This window comes from Peromyscus eremicus, chromosome 2, assembly GCF_949786415.1.
Source record: "Peromyscus eremicus chromosome 2, PerEre_H2_v1, whole genome shotgun sequence".
NCBI lineage: Eukaryota > Metazoa > Chordata > Mammalia > Rodentia > Cricetidae > Peromyscus > Peromyscus eremicus.
The window spans coordinates 158782214-158788213 of NC_081417.1; the positions used below are offsets into that span (position 1 = coordinate 158782214).

At 49.6% G+C, this 6000-nt stretch overlaps 1 protein-coding gene across 1 annotated transcript in view; it reads right to left on the bottom strand.

Moving 5' to 3' along the window:
- The window catches only part of Ca6 (carbonic anhydrase 6), a 29327-nt gene that overhangs the window by 22372 nt on the left and 955 nt on the right, over positions 1–6000 (bottom strand). The window lies entirely within an intron of this gene.

Below are 6000 nucleotides of genomic sequence, written 5' to 3' on the forward strand. Positions count from 1 at the left end.
GTGTTGGAGGTGGAGGAGGTGGAGGAGGTAGAGGAGGTGTTGGAGGTGGAGGAGGTGTTGGAGGTGGAGGAGATGTTGGAGGTGGAGGAGGTAGAGAAGGTGTTGGAGGTGGAGGAGGTGCAGAAGGTGGAAGAGGTAGAGGAGGTGGAGGAGGTGGAGGAGATGGAGGAGGTGGAGGAGGTAGAAGAGGTGGAGGAGGTGGAGGAGATGTTGGAGGTGGAGGAGGTAGAGGAGGTGTTGGAGGTGGAGGAGGTGTAGATAGATTCTCATATTTCTCCTGAGATTTGTCCTGACAGTGCAGTACACTTGAGCACACCCAGGCCGAACCAATGAGTTACCAATAAGTTGTCTAATCCTTGTACATCCACATGGCTAGTGCTGAAGAAACTATCATTTATGCCCGCTGCCAAGCCAGCATCTCCCATGCCCTTCAGAGAGACAAAGGCACAGGACAGGTGGGGCTCCCAGAGGGCATCTATCATGCTGGCCACATGCAAAGACTTGGTCTGCTGACAAACGGCGAAGCCCCTCGCCAGTTTCCTTTATCTCCCTGCTCGCTTGTCCCCAGTCTGAGAGATGCTGGAATGTCAAAATTGCAGCATGTAGTCACATCGGATGTATGAGAGGTCACGGTGAGGTTGCATACTTCAAAGAGCTCCTGCTGCCGTTTAATCTGAGACCATCCCACTAAAATACAGACCCACAGAGCTCAAAAACTCCCAAGGAAAACAGTTACCAACTACTCTGTGCCTCAATTTCCCATCTTCAATAGGAGCGCTCAACAGTGCTGCCCCCCCCCCACAAACCCAGAAATTCAGCAATAAATTTATGTGCAGTGCTCACAGCAGGGCCTGATACACAGCAACTGGCACCATTTTTGAACTTCTCATTTCATGATAAGGAAGTGACTTACCATTGTCACCCCACTAGTTATTGATGGACCAGAGGTTACAAAGCACTTGCTCTACAGTTCATGGGGTTTCTCAAAATTCAAAACCCACTCTGCCATCTTGGCGAAGTCAATCTTGCCTGCTCTGCATAAAGGGCCACCTTGTTGGTTTGTTTTTGTTTTTGTTTGTTTTTTGGTTTTTTGAGACAAGGTTTCTCTGTGTAGCTTTGGAGCCTGTGCTGGAACTCACTCTGTAGAGCAGGCTGGCCTCGAACTCACAGAGATCAACCTGCCTCTGCCTCCTAAATGCTGGGATTAAAGGCGTGCACCACCACCACCCAACAGGGCCACCTTGTTGACCCCACGTCCCTGTTAGCCCCATGAGCTCCCATCTCTGCTGAAGAGTTTGATACCATCACAGTTGGAAGACTGAGGCAGGAAGAGTACCTTGAGTTTAAGACAAGATGACTGCCAGGAGTTTGCAGGCAGCCTGGGCTACAGAATGAAACCCTGTCACAAAGTGAGTGAGGGGCGCTGGCTGGAGAGATGGCTCGGCAGTTCAGATGGGATGCTGCTCTTGCAGAGGCCCTGAGTTCAGTTCCCAATACCCACATTAGGCAGATCACAACCACCTATAACTCCAGATCCAGGGGATCTGATACTCTTCTAGTCTCTATGGGCATCAGCACTGGCTCACACGCACATACATACACATACACACACACACACACCAAAAAAAAAAAAAATTAATTAATTAATTAATTAATTAAAAGAAAAAGAAACAAGCATGCTGTTGAGAGCTGGGGATGTAGCTCAGTTGGTAGTTCTTGCCCAAGGTGCACAAGTTCCTGATTCAATCCCCACCATTACATAAACTTAGATGGTAGCATATGGTCATATTCAGAAGTTCAAAATTATCCTTTTATGTATTGAGTTTGAGGCCAACCTGAACAATATGAGACACTGTCTCTACGAAAAAGAAAAGCAGATTCCTACCAGCTCCAGACAAGACAGCATCGTGTTTCAAGCTGAGTGGAAAACACAAAACCCAGCCAGGGTCTTACTCTCTATCTCAGGCTGGCCCTGAACTCAGATCTGCCTGCTTCTGCCCGCAGTGCTGGGATTTAAGTTGTGCAGATTTTCCTTGGGAATCTGCACTGGAAAACAGTGTGTAGCTGAGAGTCAGGAGGCAGTTGATGTGAGGAGAGAGTCTGGAGCAGAGGCATCTCAGAGTAAGCGGGGCCTGGGGGGCAGGCAAGTTTCCACAGGGAGGAAAGGTGGCAGAGGAGAGAGGAGAATGTGTCTGAGGCAGGAGGACTCCAGGAAGTGGCAAGACGGATCATGTTCCCCACTCCAGCAGCTCCCAGCCTCATCTCACGTGGGGTTCTGCAACTCTGAGATTAGCATTTTGAGGTTCCAGGATAGACAGCCTTTGTGCTTCTATGGCCCCATGAGTCTCTTCGCATGCCATACATGGCTGTAGTGGTTGAGTCTAGCTTCAGGCCCCACTGCCACCCACCATGCATCAGGTCCCATGCACAGCTGGTCGATGGCTGACCTGTGTTAAAGGGGAGCCGTTAAATTAATAAGGAGAGTAGATCAGATGAGCTCCTGAAATCCTAGAGCCACCTGCTAACAAGGAGGGCACATTACTAGATATGGGGTCCCCTCCCTCTTCCGGGTGGCATACTCCCCATGACCTACTTAGTACAGAATAAGATAATGTCAATTTTGTTGCCTAATCTCTGACTCATTGTCTTCTCTGACCCTAAAATTTTCCATCCATCAACTTTGAACAGGAGATATCTTGCTATCTTGTGGGACGTGTGTGTGTGTGTGTGTGTGTGTGTGTGTGTGTGTGTGTGTGTGTGTGTGTGTGAATTCCGTCTGCCTTGATCCTACCATACCCCCAGCTCACTGAAGCTTATTTTTATTCTAAACTCCTGTTTTCCACCGCTCATCACTTAATTGACTGTTTGAGATGAGCTGACAGGTGTATCCTTTTCATCACAATGGAAAGTCAAGAGTGAGAAAGGAGCCTTTGTGTTTCTTGGGTTTATGACTGACTGCTCCATGGAAAGAGCTGAAGAAAAAAAGAGAGAGGGAGGGGGAGGCATAGTCATCCCAGGTGAGCACGGAAGTAGCAGCAGCCCATGTAAACAGCCTCCACCTGCCCAGGTGAAAGGGTGACATGCTCAACCCACGTCCATCCACACAGGGATCAGGGAGACAAGATCAAGGAAGGTGAGCACAGGTGAGCACAGGTGATCACAGGTGAGCTGGAAGATAGCCCGGTGAGCCAATGCTCAGGTTCATACAGGACTGACATTGAAGAGTGGTTCTGGTTGCACAAGAATATGCCTCTTGTGGCTGTGTCCAACACAGAGAGGCCATTATCTGTTTCATACAGGACTGTGAGCACACAGGAATCTAAAAGCTGAGCCGTTCTGCACAGTGGGTTTTCTGCATCACTTGGTCCTACCTCAGCACCAAGGTACTTAGGCTGCCACAACTGAAGCCCACTTGCTCGCCTTGTTGCTGTTTCTTCCTTTGAGAGAGGGTCTTACCTGGATCCCCCCCCCCCCCCCCGTTCTGGAACTCACCATGTAGCTTTAGCTGTCCTCAGACTTCCTGTGGTAGACCAGGCTAGGCTCAAACTCAGAAGTCCACCCACCTCTGCCTCCCAAGTGCTGGGCTTAAAATTGTGGGCTACTGCACCTGGTGAAGCCTGCTTCCTTAACCCTCTTAATGGGAACATTTCTGAGCGTTTCCTAAGCTGGAGGTACAGCTCAGTGGCAGTGAGTTTACCTAGAGCACTGGTTCTAGTTAGAGACCCTGCACCCAAGAGAAAAATTAACAATTTTCTTCCTTTTCAGATACGGTCTCTTGCACCCATGGCTGGCCTCAAACTCACTATGTAGCCAAGGATAACCTTGAATTTCTGATCTTCTTGTCTCTACTCTCAAGTGCTGATTCTAAGCACGTCTGTGCCTCCGTGCTATTTTATGCAGTGCTGGGGCTTGAACTGAAGGCATGGTGGGTAACAACTCTACCAACTGAGCTATATCCCCGGCCTGGCATACTTACTTTCTTTCTTTCCTTCCTTCCTTCCTTCCTTCCTTCCTTCGTGTTCCTTCCCTCCCTCCCTCCCTTCCTTCCTTCCTTCCTTCCCTCCCTCCCTCCCTCCCTCCCTTCCTTTCTCTCTCTCTCTCTCTCTCTCTCTCTCTCTCTCTCTCTCTCTCTCTCCCTCTCCCCCTCCCTCTCTCCCTCCCTTCCTTCCTTTCATTTGTTTGTTTGGAAACAGGGTCAGACTATGCATCTCTGGCTGATCTAGATCTCACTCTGTAGACCAGGCTGGCCTTGAACTCACAGAGATCCACCTGCCTCTGCCTCCCGAGTGCTGGGATTAAAGGCCTGGCCATTGACATTCCTAACACAAGCCGCCAGCGCTGCCTCTCAGAGCTGCCTGTCAGCCTGCCCTCCTCTCCTGGCTTCATCCTTACTGATTCTGACCTGTTTGACCAGACATCTAGCAGGTGACCACACTTCTCAGAACTGCTCATAGATAAACGGACAGAGCTGACCACATTAGAGATTCCTACAGAATGTCCAGCCATGCCCAGGCTCAGTACCTCAGGATTACCTTTGCCTGTCTTCCCCAGAATCTGTGATGATGGACTTGCCCAGTTTTAGAGACCACTGGTTCTAGAACTCAGCACCTATCATAGGCATATCTCCATCAGATCCACCCTGATTCCTGGCATGGTGACACACACCTGGAATCCAGCAATCAGGAGATGGAGGCAGGGGGATCAAGAGTTTAAGGTCATCTTCAACTAAAGTGTGATTTGAGGCCAGGCTGGACTACATGAGACTCTCTTTAAAAACAAAACAGAGCCCAGCAGTGGTGGCACACGCCTTTAATCCCAGCTCTCGGGAGGCAGAGCCAGGCAGATCTCTGTGAGTTCGAGGCCAGCCTGGGCTACAGAGTGAGATCCAGGACAGGCTCCAAAACTACACGGAGAAACCTGTCTCGAAAAACAAAACAAAACAAAGAACAAAACAGAGCTAGGCATAGAGGCACACACCCTTAATCCTAGCACTTGAGAGGGAGAGGTAGGAGGATATTTGTGAGTTCAAGGCCAGCCTGGTCTATGTAGTGAGTTCCAGGACAACCTGGGCTATACAGTGAGACCCCGTCTCAAGAAAACCAAACAAAGAACAGGGCCATGAAGGGGGCTCAGGGGATAAGAGCACTTACTGAACAAATGTGAGAACATGAGTTTGAATCCCCAGTACCCATTAAAAAAAGCTGTGCAAGGCCATATGCACCCCTAGAATAAGAGGCAGAGACGGGGGAGGGGTGTCACCGGGGTTTGCTAGCTGCCAGCCCAGCTCAAGTTCAGTGAAGGCCCCTGTCTCAAGGGAATAAGGCAGACTGACAAACCAGACACCTGACATCCTCTTCTGGCTTTCCAATGTGTGTGTGAGTATATACCACAAACACAGGTCCACATGAACCACACCACACAGACATATACACATTAATCCACGATTCTCCTCTGTGGGTATCAGGAACCCATGTCAAAGAGATCTCCCATCCCAAAATTTCTTTTCTACCATTAATTTAGGTATACGTAACAAAGAACCCAGATGTGAGTAGCTTTGCTGTACCCACACCCTTGGGGGTACAGACCCAGCACAGTCCCGGCCACTGGGACCGGCTGCAACTGCTACTTGGAGCTGCTGCTTGCTGATGGAGCCTGGATCCTGCTGTGTTCATTTAGTGACTCTCCCCTCAGTCTACTACTGCAAGGTAAGTTTGTGTCTCTCTAGCCTACCCTTCGTTGATCAAATGGTCCATTTCAAATGGCAAGTGCTAACCTTTCTCTCACAGCTCGCTTCTGCTGGCTTCTTGGTGCCGCTGAGACAAATGTCCGCAAACTCAGTGCTTAAAAAAAAGGAAAACTCTGCCAGGGCCATGCCTTGCTCAGGAAAGGACTTGCCTCGCAAATGTGAGGACCTGAGTTTGGACTCCCAGAACCCATATACAGGGTTGACATGGTGATGGGCATTTGTAAGTCCAGCAACAGCAAGATGGGAGGCAAGGA